Genomic DNA, 17,542 nt, shown 5'->3' on the forward strand with positions numbered 1-17,542 from the left:
TTTATTGAGATAAATTGATTTGAAAATTTAATTACATCCAAAAAGTCCTTTCACATCTGTGCCTCCATTAGCAGTTGATTGAATAGGAGAGAACAGGAATCTTGGGGCAGGGTTGGAGGACTTTAGAATTCTGCTTATCACAGGTTTCTGAAAGCCCAAAACCTCTTGGAGTATCCTGGTTGAGACCAGGAGTACAGATACATCTCCCTAGGTTGTCTCTTTCACTAGCAGGTATGGAATCCAGTGGAACTGGCTCAATGTAAAAAAGTTACAGAATGAAGACAGACCCATACTGATGAATGATAAGTACACTGAGAGACTGGCCTAAATAACAGTTAAGACCTTCCTTTTTTGCTACCATTTTGAATCTGACCATTTTTCTCCTTCAATCATACTGCCCCTCTATTTTTGTCTAATGTGATACTTCCTTTTTCCAGATTACAATTCATTTTTGGCTTATTTAAAATCCAATCCCCTAAATTACACATCTTTCCTATTGGGATAAAAGATATTTTTAATGTATATTATTACTGACTTCAAACTGATGCCCCAAAATTTAGCTGCCTTCAGATGAGGCCTGTTATAAAAACACCTACCTAGAAAATACACACTCAAGAATCAGCTTCAAGTAACTCTATAAGTTTTTCTCTGAGCCTCATAGCAGAGGTAGGAAAATGGAAGAAAATGTGGAGTTGCAAAATGTGTGTGAACATGCTCAGGAAAAAGAAATCAAGTACAAATATCTTTTATGCAGAAAGTTAACTTTAATAAAATTATGTTGGCTAAAAATAAATCCGTCTTTCAGGCTCATCTCCACTTCTGCCTCCAACCACAGTTAAACTACTAAATTCTGGCCATGGAAATATCTAAACAGTTCAGATATTACTTTCTACCTTTGATTGACAGAGCAACTAAGAAGCTGAGAAATTAGGGGATTTGCCCAGGTCTCTTAGAGAGTCACTAGTGAAATCAGTAAAGTTACTGCAGGTAGCAACATCTTTTGGGTTTAAGCCATCCTATTCCCCACCACTCCCAATGTTTGTGGACCTGTTTCTCATTCAAGGATATAATTCAACAGATTGAATCCACCAACGATTTGATCACACCAAAATCAAGAATTCTCTTTGTGATGCTGCATGGGATGGCAGTCTGGACTCCACAGACATTAGGTCTGGAATTAAACATCCTAGAATCAGGCTAGACAGGAGCCCTGGGCACTCTGCACTTTTCCCTCAGCATTGGGTTATGGAATCAATCTGAGGCAATAAAATTGCAATCACCATTTATTGGGACTGTCATGTATAAATAAGACCCCTGAGCACTAGCAAGATTAGATAAATGGCAAAAAGGCTAGGGTCCTGTGGAAAGATAGTCTCATATTGCAAAGGCAATGTATTGTGAGCAAAATTTAGTCCTAATTTTTGTACATATGTATGGAAAAATCTAATTCCTTTGTGTTTTCTGTAGTCAACTAACCTGGTTTTCTTTTCAGGTAACCACACTAACCAGAAATATACAACCACATTTTAACAGTCATTAAGATGTAATCATTTAGACAGTGCCTTTAGGAAATGCCTAGTATTTTCTTGGGACAAGATGTTTTTCTCTCAGCCTTCTCTTGCCTTGGTTCTCTTCCTAAGGAAGGTAATTGGGTGCATGGGGAAAGGATGTGACTTTCACATCGTCTTGGAAGTAGGAAACATTCAGGATCTGCTGGCAGTATCGTCTCCCTTTGCTGATCCAGGGGAGCTGCCCCTTGTCCGCAGGTTTGCCTAACATTCACCAACAACTCTGTACTATGTAGGTCTCTCTCGCCTTGATCAGAGTTTCCTTAAAAGCAAACTCCTCTTTGCGCCCCCTCGTGGGCATCCCAGACATACGCCGTTTCCTTTGCCCTGTTCCAGGACCAATGACCCATAGGAAACCTCTACCTAAAGGATCCTAGGTCCACTGGCTCTCAATTCAGCATCCATGCATGACGCAAGAAATGAGGCACACTCAGAAAAGACAAATTATCAGGGCTTGCCTGCCATAGAAGATAACCTGACTTTTCTTGATGTAGCTGCGTCCTAAACTAGTTTGAGAACAGATGATTAGAACCTTTGCTCCTCCTCCCACATCCACCTGCCACCCCCCCCCCACACACACACACACACTGTCCCTTAGTATCCAGACAGCTGCATTTATCACTCAGGGGAACAGCAGGAAATATATGACACATTCACATAAGAAACTTTGATATAAATTTTGGAAGCTGTGACAAAATTTAGAGCAGTGACTCTCAGAATGTGGTCTGGGACCTGAGACCCTTTCAGGAATCTATGAATTTATATTTAATCCACTTACTATGATGAAAATGCTTGAAGCTGGGCAGATTTGTAAAGAAAATAGGTTCATTTTGGCTCATGTCTGGAGGTCCAAGGTGGAAAACTTCATCTGAAGGTGGCCTTCTTGCTGACAGAGTCTCAAAGTGGCATAGGGCAAGAAACAGGGAGTACATGTGTGTATCCTCTTTTTTCTATCCCTCTTCTGTAAAGTAACCAGGATGCAATCTGGGAGGTCCACCCAAATGACTTTATCTATTCCTAATTACCTCCTAATAGTGCCCCACTAAGCATCATAGTAGAATTGAGATTCCCCCTTCCAGTACCTCACGGTGGGGTTAATTTCAACACATAAATCCTTGGCGAACACACTCAAACCATGTCCAAACCATAGCAAGGGTCAAAGCTATTTTCATAATAATTTAATAAAATGTCTTTTTCACTCTCAGTCTTTAACAGTGTACAGTGGAGTTTTCCGGATACTACATGACATTTAATATCACAACAGACTGAATGAAGAGACAGAGATGAGAATCTAGCTGTCATTTATTAACATACACATGAAATCATAAAACAAGGCCAATCTTATCACTGATGTTTTAGTTTTGAATAAAACTATTTTTAATTGTGTTTGTGTTAACCTTTAATGACTTTATCATTGACTTTTTTTTTTCTTTGCAATGCTGGTGATACAATCCATGGCCTTGCATATGGTAGGCATGTGATCTCCCATGGAACCACATCCACAGTCCCTATTATTGATACCTTTAATGAATTAATGAAAAAATATTTTCACCTTTTTTAGTATTAACTTCTAATACAGTAAGCATGAAGAGATACAACACAGAGAAAAAAGACCTTTAGGATTTTTAATACTTTCTACATGTAAAGGGGTCTCTGTTGGGAAGAGGATCATCTGCCAGGACAGACAGCTCTGAGACAGGGATCTTCCCATTTGATGGATCCCAACCAGAAACCAGGGGGTGGGAGCAGTTGAGGAAGTCCATGCAGTTCCTTTATCTCTGCCAAGAGTATGAGAAAGATGAAGAATAAATCTTCCCAGAGCTGGTGGAAGATACCTAGAAAGTTGTCTTTCCCTGAGTTATATGTAGCCTTTTTTTCCTAATCTTCTGAGTTTAAAAACAGGGTTTTTTCCCCTTAACTATTTCAGAGAACTATGAACTAAGAGCCTTAGGCTCAGTTGTTGACACACTGAACGGGGAGATGAAAGTGTCTGTAAAATCTTTCTTCAAATAAATATCTAGGCTAGCAAGATAATTTTCCTGCTCTTTCACACATCAGTAGCTACAAGTCCCTTGGTGGCCCCTACCAGGTAATAATTTCTCATGTAATAATTTCTAATCCTCATTGTCCCTCCCCCCACAAGCAGGCTAGATTCATGGTCTCACATTCAGGACAACAAAAGAAAAGAACAAATTTCACTTTCAAAAGCTATTACTACCATAGCTGCCAACGTGAGAACACAAGATTTTTTTTAAGTGATCCTAGACTTTCACATAAAATTGTGGTTACTCATTTCCTGTTTAAAATCTTTAGATAATTTAAAATCTGTAATAGACCTTGTTTTATGAGACAAAAAAAAATAGGCCTGGTTTGAAGAATGAACTAGTCAACAAATGAACTGGAGAACAGTGGAGAAAATTAAAATTAGGTTCTTACTTCACACCCAGCCTCAATAAAATTAAAATCTACTTGTAAATACTCTACATAAAAATACATTATATATATTTTAGATGAAAATGGGGCAGAAAAAGTTGAGTAAAAAAAGTTTATTACCTTCTTGGTAGAGAAGACTTTAATAGTAAATAGGTAAAATGCTATAAAATGAAAGACTAAGTTAAACAACATGAAATTTTGAATATTTGACAACAAAGGATGACATCAACTTAAAAGGAAAAACAACAAAAAGGAGGAAAATATTTGCAGAATATATAGCAGGCAAGAGACTAAAATACAAAAATTATAAAGAATTCAAATTGATAAAAAATACAACTCAATATAACAATAGGCAAAGGATGTGAATAAAAAGTTCTCAAAAGAGCTAGTAAAAAAGGGGAAAAAAGGTCTTAAACCCTGCTAAAATACAGTTAGAAAAAATTTCTCACAGAAATTAACAAAATATAAAGTACTTTGGATGAGCTATTGATGTGGGTGTGGGAAATGGATGGTCATTACTAAAGCCAATGAATTGTTACAGCCACTTATCAGGTCAGTTTGGCAGCTCCTGCTTAAATGCATGAAATTTATGACCCTGTAACTCCACGTTTAGACATCTGCCCCATGAAACACAGTGCATACACAAGGAGATATATATATGGATTGTATTATAACATTTGTTGTTATAAAAAGTAGTTATGGTTAGTAATAGCAAATTTTCTTTAAAAACTGGAGAGGGAATATGAATACCCTTCAACAAAGAAATGTTGAAGAAATGATTATACAAATTATGACTTATTTATGAAGTTCTATGCAGCAGTCAAAACAGAAATGGATAGATTAAAACTTTTGCATGAAACAGATCACCAAAACATTGCAGCATCAATTGATCTTTTCATTGTGATAGAATATTGACATTAGTGCCAGGCATGGTAGCACACACCTGTAATTCCAATGAGTTGGGAGGCTGAGGCAGGAAGATCACAAGATGGAGGACTCTGCCTCAAATAAAAATTAAAAAGGACTCGGAATGTATCTCTGTGTAAAGTGCCCTGGGTTCAATCCTCAGTAATAAAAAAAAAACAGGATTGATATTAATTAGTAAATATATTAACAAATAGAAATCAACAGTACATTAAGAATTAATACACTATGGCACATTAAATTCATCTCCACTGTGAAATAATTGTTCAACATGAGAAATTTATTATAATATCCTCTATTGATTGATCAAATTACTCAGAAGGCATGAAACAAAATTTATATCTTTTTCAAATTTTAAATTTTATAATATTAATAAATTAGAAAGAGGTGGAAAATATCTTCATGTAACAATAATATATATGTAAATCCCAAAGTAATATAGAGACATAAAATAATAAAGGCAATCCTGTATATGCTGAGAACAAGGTAAGGAGGTCAAATAAGAGCATGATACTTATTAGTCTGCAAGAATGAGTCCATGCATTGAAATAAAAAGTAAGAGGTGTAGTGTAAACTTTGCAAATAAGAAGAAAGATTTTTATTATATACAATGATATCATTATGAACTTGAAAAAATAGGGGAAAACCAGCATAGGCACAATAAGAAAAACCAATATGGGATTCATTTATAAAATTTACTTACAAAAATCAATCAATGGTTTTCCTTTCTATATAAAGTATTAGAAAAATAAATGTAAAAATAATATTATTAAAATAATAACCAAAAATTTAAAACCAAGTGAACAAATTTAATATTAATCCAAGAGGAAAGATTTAAAACTCTACCATGTAGCATAAAAGAAGACTTAAAAATGTAAAATGCCTAGATACAAAGATTCAACTTTGATCCTTTCAGTTCTGCTTCTCTGAAGAGCCCTGACTATTACATGTAGGTATGTATTCATACCCTCTTGTGTGGAAGGGCACACACTTAATTTTACTGGCTGCTTCTGGTATGGGGCACAGAGGATTTCTTATAGCACACTACTCTGAGCAGTTAGATCTTCACTATGACCATTTGTTAGCTCTATAATAGAACCATTAAAATATGTTTTCTGGTTAAGATTTTTTAACGATATGGAACTGCTTTGACATGTCTTACAATAAAGGACACAATATCGTGCTTGTCATTAGAAGAGTTCTGTTTGAATTTAGATTTTTCCCTTACTTACCCTCATTTGTTCATCAAACTCATATTTGCTAAAAATTAATACTCCAGTGTTAACTCCTGGAATTCCAGCACTGAATGAGGCATAACAGACAGTCCCCTCATGGGGCCAACAATTCCATTTACTACCTGTCACACAACCTACCTAGACTGCAACTTCCCCCTTCAAAAAAAAAGGGCGGGGGGCTGGGGATGTGGCTCAAGTGGTAGCGCGCTCGCCTGGCATGCGGGCGGCCCGGGTTCGATCCTCAGCACCACATACCAACAAAGATGTCGTGTCCACCAAATACTAAAAAATAAATATTAAAAATATTCTAAAAAAGGGGGGGGGGGACTAGCAATGACTACCTCCAAGATTATTGTGACAATCAAATGAATTAACACTGTAAAAGTACCAAGCTAGCATCAGGATATAATGAGCGCTCAGTAAATACTTGCTAAATATGAAGTATGAGCAGTCACAAGTGACTTCACTAGCTTGATTTTTTTTTTTGTAAAAACAGACAACAAAAATACCGTTGGTTGGAAAATAAATGATGGATAGATAGCAATGATGGATAGACTCATTGCAATGAGAGGGCATTGCTCCCTTCTAAGAGTCCACTAAGATAAAACTATTACTTTATGTCAGTGAATTTGTCAGTGGTCTTATTAACAAAAGATAGTTTTTATATATCAAACTAGCATATGTCATCTCAATTATAAAAAAAAAAAAACTCTTGGTATGTGTTTGGATTTGCTTCTTATTGCCAGGCTCACATTCTAGAATTCCCAGCTTGAATCTATAAATGCAAGATGACAAATTTGGTGTTACATGACTTTGTTCAAATAGTGACTAACCTGATTTTGGTTTTAAAATATTTACTATAAATGCATATCAACATCTTTGTTTATGATACCATTGAAAATAACTTCGAAGCAACCATTTGTCATTGATTTGCTCAACTAAATTAACAGCAAAAAGAGATGAAATTTAAAAAGAGGAAAGAAAAAAGAAGACAAAGGAGAAGTGGGGAAATCTAATACATTGAACCCATGGAGAACAGTAAAAATAATTGTTTTAAAATCAATATTATTCTTAAATTTAATGACTGAAAAGACATTTCAATTTAGAAATAATCTGATCAACTTGAATTAGAGGAGAGCCAGCAGTTTTACTGGTACAATATAGTAAGAGGGATTGAAGTGGGGAAAGAGTTGACAATCACTGACCTTGGAGGAGGGGACAGGATGAGGGCTAGATTTTTATGAGGGAAAAAAAAAAAAAACAGGACTTGCAACCATTTCAATCATTGTATTTTGGTGTTTTCAAATTATTCTTATGATTTATTATCTATTATAGTAAATGAACAACTCAGAAGATCAAGTAACAGCAGTAACTTTGAAGTCATTAACTTCAATTTTAAAGCCAAAAATGCAATAAAGGGAACCAATAAGTCAAATTAGCATGTACATTCTGAGCACTTCCAAAATCCAGAGAACTGTAGTGTTTGCTAAAGTGACACAGAGATGAGTCATGCCTGACCTTGGCTTTCACAGAGTATATATTCTAGAAAGAAACTATGATACATGCCTAAATAGTTAAAGAACGGTATAGTAAAGGATGATATATTGAATGATAAAGGATGACAAATGTTCTTTTAAAAACAAAAACAAGATGCTTTAGGGATAGAGGAGAGAGAAATTATTGCTTCAAAATTAGCATAGCTACATAATTTCTTCTGAACTTCCTCATCAAACCTCTTTCATAATCAGCCTTCCCAGATGATGGCAATTCTCTCCTGGTTGCTCAGGGCAAACATATTTCATACATCAGGAAATTCTAATGGCTCTATATTCAAATTATATTCAAAACCTTCCCACTTCTCATCAACTCTACTACTACCACTCTGGTCCAAGTTACTATTACACCTTGCCTATATTATTGTAATAACTTTATATAATTGGTCTCTCTGTTCTGCTTTTATCATCCTGGATTAGGGTTTTTCAGAGGGACAGACCAGTAGGCTATCTATCTGTACATATGTAAGTATGCATGTATTTATGTATGAGTGTGTGTGTAGACTGACAATAAAGAGGGAATTTCTTAAGGGAATTTGCTCATGTATCACGGAGGCTGAGAAATTTCACAACAGGTTATGTGCAGGCTGAAAATTATGGGATGCTAGTAGGCTGTTGCAGAGTAAGTCTAAAACCCTCACAACCAGGGAAGCTAATAGTATAATCTTCAATCTGAAACTGAAGCCTAAAAAACTGGGGAGCTGGTTGGAGTCTTGGAGTCTGAAGGCTGGACAGCCTGGAACTCTGATGCGCAAGAGCAAGAAAAAAATGTGTTCTAGTTCTAGGTTCGGGAAAAGCGGCCTTTACTAAACCTTTTTTTGTTGTCTTCACCACTCAGTCCACCAACTCACATGCCTGTCTCCTCTAGAAGCACCTGCATAGGCACACCAGAAGAAATGCTTTATCATTTCTCTAGGTGCTTCTTAATCTAGACAGGTCAATATTTAAAATTAATCACTACACACTCTATATAATCCTAGTACAACAGCCAGAATTAAGCTTTGGATATGTAAAATATATCATGTCATTCCTATTCTCAAAATTCCATTTACAAAGTGTAAAATCCAAAGTACTTACAAAAGCTGCCGAGGCCCTACATACACTGACCTCTCAATTCCTCTCTGATTGATTCCTATCACGGTTCCTTGACCATACAATGTACAGTTGTGCCTTAAGATCTTTGCAATGGCTCTTCCTTTCCTTGAAATGCATTTCTTTCAAGTAACTGTAAGGCCAATCCTTTCATGTCTTTTAAGATTATCACAAATGTTTCTCTCAGCAAGACCAACCTTGATCATTCAATTGAAAAGCCCACCCATCCTCACGGAACTCTTGATCTTCTTTATCCTATCCTGTTCTTTTTATCATCCTTTTCATAGAGCCTGTCACATAAAATCTAATTTTTACATTTTTTATGTTTATGGCTTATTGTCTGATGTCTCCCACTAAAAAGTAGCAATCTCATTGTTGGGAAAATATCAAAAGGAAATGAAATCAGTGTGTTAGAGAGACATCTGCACGTCCATGTTCATTGAAGCACTATTCACAATAGTCAAGATATGGGATCAGGCTAAGTGTCTGGATGAACGGATACAGAAATGTGATGTGTGTGTGTGTGTGTGTGTGTGTGTGTGTGTGTGCATGCACACGTGCATGCACGTGCATGCACAATGGAATTCCATTTAGCTTTATAAAAGAAGGAAATTCTGTCATTGGCAACCATATGGATGAAACTGGAGGAGATCCCATTAAGTGAAATAATCCAGACACAGAAAGACAAATACTGCGTAGTCTCACTTATATATGGAATCTAAAAAGTATTCAATCTAAAATGCAGAGAGTAGAAGGTTGACTACCAGGTGCTTTGGAGCAGAGGGGGCTGGCAAGATGTTGGTCAAATAATATGAAATTTTACTAAGCTAGGAAGAATGAGTTCAAGAGAATTATGATGAAAAATGATGACCAAGTTAATATCAATGTATTATATTTATGAAAATCTACTCAATCTCCCAAGTAGATTTTAAGTGTTCTCACCACAAAAAAAAATGATAAGTACCATTTATTGAATAGAATATCTTTTCTCCAGTGAATGTTTTTGGCACCATTGTCTAGTATGAGATATCCATATTTATGTGGGTTTGTCTCTGTTCCCTATTCTGTACAATTGGTCTACACTTATTTAGGTGCCAATGCCATGCTGGTTTTGTTACTATAGCTCTTTAGTATAGTTTAAGGTCTGGTATTGTGATGCCTCCTGATTCACTTTTCTTGCTAAGGATTGCTTTAGCTATTCTGGGTCTCTTGTTTTTCCAAATAAATTTCATGATTGTTTTTTTCTATTTCTGTGAAGAATGTCATTGGGATTTTAATAGGAATCACATTAAATCTGTATAATGCTTTTGGTAGTATGGTAATTTTGATAATATTAATTCTGCCTATCCAGGAGCATGAGAGATCTTTCCATCTTTGGAGGTTTTCTTCAATCTCTTTCTTTAGTGTTCTGTAGTTTTCACTGTAGAGGTTTTTTACCTCTTTTGTTAGATTGATTCCCAGGGTTTCTTTTTGTTGTTGTTGTTGCTGTTTCTTTCTTTTTTTTTTTTTTTTTTTTGAGGCTATTGTGAATGTAGTAGTTTTCCTAATTTCTCTTTCAGTAGATTCATCATTGATATATAGGAATGCATTTGATTTATGGGTATTGATTTTATATCCTGCTACTTTGCTGAATTCATTAATTAGTTCTAGAAGTTTTCTGGTGGAATTTTTGGGTCTTCTAGACATATAATCATGTCATCAGCAAATAGTGATAGTCTGAGTTCTTCTTTACCTATTTGTATCCCTTTAATTTCTTTCTTTTGTCTAATTGCTCTGGATAGAGTTTCAAGGATGATGTTGAATAGAAATGGTGAAAGAGAACATCCTTGTCATGTTCCAGTTTTTAGCAGGAATGCTTTCAATTTTTTACATTTAGAATGATGCTGGCCTTGGGTTTAGCATATATAGCTTTTATAATGTTGAGGTATGCTCCTACTATCCCTAGTTTTTCTAGTGTTTTGAATATGAAGGTGTGCTATATTTTGTCAAGTGCTTTTTCTGCATCTATTCAGATGATCATATGATTCTTGTTTTTAAGTCTATTAATATGATGAACTATGGAAATCCATATGTAGCAAACTAAAATTAAACCTCTATCTCTCACCTCCACAAAAATTAACTCAAAGTGAATCAAAGACTTAAACACTAGAACCGAGACCCTACACCTAACAGAAGAAAAAATAGGCCCAAATCTTCACCACATTGGCCTAGGATCTGACTTACTTAAAAAGACTCCTAAAGCATACGAAGTAAAATCAAGAATCAATAAATGGGGGATAGATTCAAATTAAAAAGCTTCTTCTCAGCAAATGAAACAATAATGTGAGGTGAGAGCCCACAGATTTGGAGAAAATCTTTACCACATGCACCTCCGATAAAACATTAATCTCTAGGATATATAAAGAACTCAAAAAACTTAACACCAAAAAAAAAAAAACCCAATCAATAAATGGGCATAGGAACTGAATTGATCAACAGATATATGAAAAAGTGCTCAACATCTCTAGCAATTAGAGAAATGAAAATCAAACTACTCTAAGATTTCATCTCAGGCTGGGGATGTGGCTCAAGTGGTAGCGTGCTCGCCTGGCATGTGTGCGGCCCGGGTTCGATCCTCAGCACCACATACAAACAAACATGTTGTGTCCGCCGAAAACTAAAAATAAATATTAAAAAATTCTCTCTCTCTGTCTCTCTCCTCTTTAAAAAAAAAAAAGAATGTTACTAAAAAAAAAAAAAAAAGATTTCATCTCACATCTGTCAGAATGGCAACCATCAAGAATACAGGCAACAATAAATGATGGTGAGTTTGTGGTAAAAAAGGCACATGCATACACTGCTGGGGGGACTGCAAATTGGTGCAACCAATCTGGAAAGCAGTATGGAGATTCCTCAGAAAATTAGGAATGGAACCACCATTTGACTCAGTTATCCCACCCCTTGGTTTATACCCAAGGGACTTAAAAACAGCATATTTACCACAGTGACACAGCCACATCAATGTTTATAGCAGCAAAATTCACAATAGCTAAATTGTAGAACCAATCTAGATGTTCTTCAGTAGATGAATGAATAAAGAAACTGTGGTATATATACTCAATGAAATATTACTCAGCTTTAAAGAAGAGTGAAATTATGGCATTTGCCAGTAAATGGATGGAGTTGAAGAATATCATGCTATGCAAAATAAGCCAATCCCACAAAACCAAAGGCCGAATGTTTTCTCTAATATGTGGATGCTAATTCACAATAAGGCAGAGGGCACTAGGGAAGAATGGCATTACCTTGGATTAGGTAGAGGGAAGTGAAGGGAGGAGAGGGAAGAGAAGGGGATGTGAGGAGGGAAGATAGAATGAAACAGACATTATTACTGTATGTATATATGTGACTACATGAACAATATGATTCTGCAACATGTACACTCAAAAAAATAAGAAATTATATCCCATCTATGTGTGATATATCAAGGAGCATAAATGCCTTCTACTGTCATGTATAACTAATTAAAACAAATTAAAAATTTTTAAAAAGATAAGTATTTGAGTTAACATATATGTTAATCAGCTCAATTTAGTCATTCTACAATGTATAAATATTTCGAAATCCTGTTGTACATAGTAAATATATACAAATCTTATTTGTTAATTTAAAAATAAATAAATGTAAAGCTCATGTGGTCAGTAACTTTCTCTTTTTTTAAAGAGAGAGAAAATTTTTAATATTTATTTTTTTAATTTTCAGTGGACACAACATCTTTATTTTATTTTTATATGGTGCTGAAGATCAAACCCAGCGCCCCATGCATGCCAGGCGAATGTGTTACCGCTTAAGCCACATCCCCAGCCCAGTAACTTTCTTAACAAGACCGTATCCTGAACCCCCAGAATATTGCATGCACTTATTTAGCATACAAGGTTCTGAGTTGATCCGTGGAACTCAGGAAAAACATTAAAAATATACTTGAGGGCCATCAGAATGACCCAATAGCTGAAAGCATGGATATTTAAGTATTATTGGGGGAGTTGAGTTGGGTGTCCATGCAGGTTAAAAGAAGGCAACTACAAACAGAAATCTGGAGTAGAAGAAAAAGGAGAAGTCAGCAAAGGATAGATGGAGAGCTGAGAACCATGAACACAACACTTGACAAAAGAGCGATTTTCGAGAAGAAAGGGCTGTTAGCAGTGTCAAATGCTGCAGAGAGGAGAGGAGCATAAAGGCAGAGCAGTGGTAACTGGATTTGATGACTGCGTTTCAAACATTACCATGACCTTCAAGAGAATTCTCACTGAAGCAACTGTCTCACAAAAATTTTACAATACCTAGTTAGAAAAAACAGTGTAATGGACTGAAGAAAAGATTTTCTTTGCTATCTAGTGAAAAAGCCAAACATATATAAGAAATATTTTATAGTATAAGCAATATTGATTAAGTATCAGGCAATCAAAATCTTAAAATATTCATACTGCTTTATAATTTCTTCATTTGTCACTCAAATGGCAAAAAAAAAAAAATGTAGACAGCAAGGCAATACCTGTACTTGGAAAAACTCTGAGTTTGATCTCCATATCCTCTTCTCCCAGCTCCCATCCAAGGACCTCACTCTCGACCCCTACCAGGAAAGGATGGTCTTTTCTCCAAAAATGTTAAGAAAATCCTAGAAGCTGTTTTTCTACCAGCAAGAGTTTGGTCAGAAAGTGGATAACTAATACCTTTGATTATTTTATAAGTTCAAAGACTGGATATTTGAACATTGATGAACAAATTAATGTAATGGGATGTGGGACTCTTTATCTCAAAATGTTAGCTTCCCCCAGTCTGTGATGCCCATTTCACTAGTATGAAAACTGATGATCATCATGAAAAATAAGCACATAATCCCTTCTCCAGAACATAACAGTGAACTCCCTCAGAGGTCTTCCTGAGGCTGCATGTTGGCCTTCTGACTTAGGAAGCCAGACACTTTGGCTCAAAAGAAGATAGCCATCTTCATTCTTCACTGACAGGTTCTCTCCACAGCTCAGAACTGACTTGGCAATTGTTCTTTCCACCCACAAAAATCATCTTTCTGATCTTTTTTAAAGCTCAGGACAGAACTTCTCTTATAATCTAATCTGGAACAATTTTGTAGTTTCACACAGCAACATAAGACAATATTGATATATAGTGAAATAATAATGGTGAAACAAACCTATGTAGAATTACAAAGGAAGTCCACACTCTTTTGCACTGAGGTATTTTTCAAAAATATTCAAAAATTTTTCATCTCCTTTAAAATCAAATTTGTGCTCTCTTTGCCATGGGTCATCACAGAATTTCTAATACATTTCAGGGAAGATAAATAAGCTGCATCTTTCTCCCAAGAGCTTATGAATTCCACAGACTTTCACGCTAAGAACTCCAGGCTACCCAAGTTTGTAGTCGTTTCCCTTAAGAAAGAGCCCCAAGAGCTTTGTTATACTTCCATCCCTCACTTCTTTTTGTATTCTGCAAACTATCAGACTATTGATGTCTATGTCTTAATTTGAAACAGAACATTTCCTACTTAAAGGAGCACACAAATAAAATAGCCTTTTCCCCCCCTTGCCCAAGATTTTTTATATAGTGGCTCTGTTTTAGGGATATTGTTAAAAAAAAAGTTCAAGTATTTAGTTCAAAGTAAAACACGACACATGACGTTTTTTTCACTTTTTTAATTTGTTCTTTTTTATTTATGCATGACAGTAGAATGTATTTTGACATGTTATACATACATGGAGTATAATCTCCCCTTCTTGTGGTTGTACATGATGTGGAATTACCCTGGTTATTCATATATGAATAGGAAAATAACATCTGATTCATTCTATGGTCTTTCCTATTCCCATCTCCCTCTCTTCCCTTCATTTCCCTTTGTGGAATCCAATAAACTTTTATTCTTCCCTACCCACCCCCTGATCATTTTGTGTTAGCATCTATATATCATGGAAAACATCGGCCTTTGGTTTTTGAGATTGGCTTATTTCACTTGGTGTGATAGTCTCCAGTTCCATCCATTTACTAGTAAATGCCATAATTTCATTCTTCTTTATGGCTGAGTAATAGCCATTGTGTATATATACCACATTTTCTTTATCCATTCATCTGTTGAAGGGCCCTTGGTTGGTACCATACCTTAGCTATTGTGAATTTAGCTGCATAAACATTGATGTGGCCATGTCACTATAGTATGCTGATTTTAAGTCCTGTGGGTATATACCAGGGAGTGGAATAACTGGGTCAAATAGTGGTTCCATTCCAAGTTTTCTGAGGAATCTTCACACTGCCTTCCAGAGTAGTTGTACCACTATAAATACATAGGAAAGTTGTGTCGGATTCATTCCAATGTCTTTCTTATTCCTATCTCCATGTCCCTTCCCTTCATTCCCCTTTCTAAGCCACTGAACTTCTATTCTCCTTCTTCCACCCTTGTGTGTTAGCATCCACATATCAGAGAGAATATTTGACCTTTTGTTTTTTTGGAGATTGGCTTATTGAAAAACATAATGGACATAATGAAAGTGCTGCTTGAAATCATTATTTTATAAATTTAAACTTACTTTCTTCAAAGAAAATGGTCACTTATAACAATACATGAATATAACAAGATACTATAATTTAGAAGAAATTTATAAAAAAGAAATACAGTACAGCCATAGAAAATATTTGAATGTAGGCTGACAATGCTCAGAAGTTAATTTAGTGAAATATAAATTTTATGTTCCATTGACTATTTTTATTGAAGAGTGCATAATAAGATATATTTGAGTCATAGTTTAGGAAAATCACTACTCAAAGTAGCTTTACAAAGGATGTCATTTCTCTGAGACTGAAGGTGTGCACTGAGTTCATAAGGCTAGTATTCCAGGAACTTTATTATTTGGATATCAGAAGGCTAAGGACACTGGTGTAAGCATAACTCTTTGGATTGTAGTCTCTTCTTTTAGAAAGTATATTCCATCAATCTGAATCAGTAAACCTGAGAACACTTACATACACAACACTATTCCCCATCTCCTCTTCAGCACAAAATGCCCTTAATAATGATTAGTGTCTGCTCACACTTTCTAGATAATTATTCTTCCTTCACTCCTCCTGATTTCAACAAAGCACAGCACATTTAGAGGTAAATTACAATTGCCTGAGCAAACAGCATTAAGTACTAAATTTATCTGAATAATCCAAAACAACTAACAGAAAATAAGCATTTCTAGCTCTTAAGAGCAAAGATACTCAATACCTCAGCAAAGTATTTTAACCCCACAAAAGGATCCACAGAAGTGAGACTAAAATATATATCACCAGAGTCTGGCACTTATTCCATACTAATGGCATTTCAGTCGAATTAAGTTTGAGAGGAAAATGACTCAAGGCTTCTAATATATCTACAAGATCAGCAAAGCCCGTCAGGTTTATTTCTTGCCTTTAATAAATTAGCATAATTTTCCTTTTATTATATACACTAGCATTATTTTCTTTGAAGAAGCCAGTCTGGCTTCTGGGAGGCCTGACGAGAGCAAAGCGTGTAAGAAAATTCATTCCTTCAAATGAGTCCTTCTAACACCAGAAGGCAACCTGGTGTTTCTCACGTTCCTTTTTCAAGGAAAATTTGAAACTTATGTCTCCACTATGTTTAATATGAAAAATGCCTGTGAGGAAGCCCTGGTATAATTTCAAACCTATGTCTTAAGGAGCAACAACTGTAATTCAATGTTTTTGCTCTGATCATTACAGTTTAAAAAAAAAAAATCTGTTAGACTAATTTAAGCTCCAAGAGTGCAGGGAGCTTATACTTTCTCGCCACTGTATAGGATCACTTAGCAGAGGGTTGATAGTATAGTGACTTGACATTTAGATCCTTGAGTTGGGCAGTCTAGTTCAAATACTAAATTTACCAATATGAGTTGTGCAATCTAGGGAAACTCTCTGGAGTTCAGCTCCCTCATTAGTATATGGGGATGATACTGATAAACACATCTATCCTGAAGAACTGTTGGACAGTTGGACAGACTGTTGGACAGTCTATGCAAAACATTCATCACAATGCCTATGATAAAATATATAAGTGCTCAATAAATATGACAAATATTCAATGCATGTTAGTTACTGACTAAAATGTTAAAGCTGTTGAATTAGCCATTTGATCCTCTCCATTGCAAATAAATGGGCTGATACTGCAGAGGCAGGAGGGTCATAAGTTTGAGGCCAGCCTGGCAACCTAGGAGGCTCTCAGCAACTTAGGACTGAACACATAGCTCAGTGGTAAAGAGCCTCTAGGCTCAATCCCCAGTGCAGAGAAAGAAGAGAGAAAGAGAGAGAAAGGAGCATTTTAATTGATTTATTATATTTCCAAGTCTTCATTGGCTTGATTTTTTGGTACATATGGTCTAGTTCTCTTTTCATTTATCTTCATCAAATTGAAAAGTACAAAGCATTAATGTGAACTACTCTTCTCTGGTTATGGGCTTGCTATTTTTAATGGTTTTATAATATATAATGTATCTATCTGCAAGATAACATTTATTGCATGACACTGATTCATGAGTTTTTCATTTTGAATAATTTTCTATTTCTGTGGGACTATTTTAAATATTACCTCAGTTTAAAAACTTCTCTTTTTCCTCTTCAATAAAATCGAATTTACATTTTAAGGTTATTTTTAAGCCATACACATTACATCTTAGAGTTTCCTTTTTTGTTTCTCTTCTTTTTTCTCTATCCC

This window comes from Urocitellus parryii, chromosome 1, assembly GCF_045843805.1.
Source record: "Urocitellus parryii isolate mUroPar1 chromosome 1, mUroPar1.hap1, whole genome shotgun sequence".
Lineage (NCBI taxonomy): Eukaryota > Metazoa > Chordata > Mammalia > Rodentia > Sciuridae > Urocitellus > Urocitellus parryii.